At 36.6% G+C, this 361-nt stretch overlaps 1 protein-coding gene across 1 annotated transcript in view; it reads left to right on the plus strand.

The window, feature by feature from the left end:
* The first annotated feature begins 239 nt into the window (after nucleotides 1-239).
* LOC138021048 (soluble guanylate cyclase 88E-like) overlaps nucleotides 240-361 on the plus strand; it is a 36,787-nt gene continuing 36,665 nt past the window's right edge. The window contains exon 1 of the mRNA XM_068867918.1: nucleotides 240-361. The gene's annotated coding sequence lies outside the window, so the exon portion shown is untranslated.

Raw genomic sequence — 361 nt, forward strand, 5'->3', positions numbered from 1 at the left:
TCCTTTCCATTTGTCTTTGTAACAATGCGATAATTTGTTGTTGCTTCGAAATAGGATCTACAATGAAAGCCCTTTTTATGCATATATATTTTGTATTCTAAATACGTGGATTAAAAGGCTTGTAATTCTGGTAAATGCGATTGTTGTTCTTCCGCGTAATTACCTTAAAATGGCTATATTTACTTTCAGTGTTTTGCTTGACATAGAATCTTTGTACTGTGTGATTAGAACGGGGTGGTTTTAAATTCAGCCATATCACCTAACTCGTCTGTAGCGTGAAGACAGCTTGACGATTTTTTTCATTTGCAAGAGTGGTCCATGACTTCCTGCTTGCGCCAGCTCGTCTAAATTTGGTTAACGA

This window comes from Montipora capricornis, chromosome 10, assembly GCF_036669925.1.
Source record: "Montipora capricornis isolate CH-2021 chromosome 10, ASM3666992v2, whole genome shotgun sequence".
Taxonomy (NCBI): Eukaryota; Metazoa; Cnidaria; class Anthozoa; order Scleractinia; family Acroporidae; genus Montipora; species Montipora capricornis.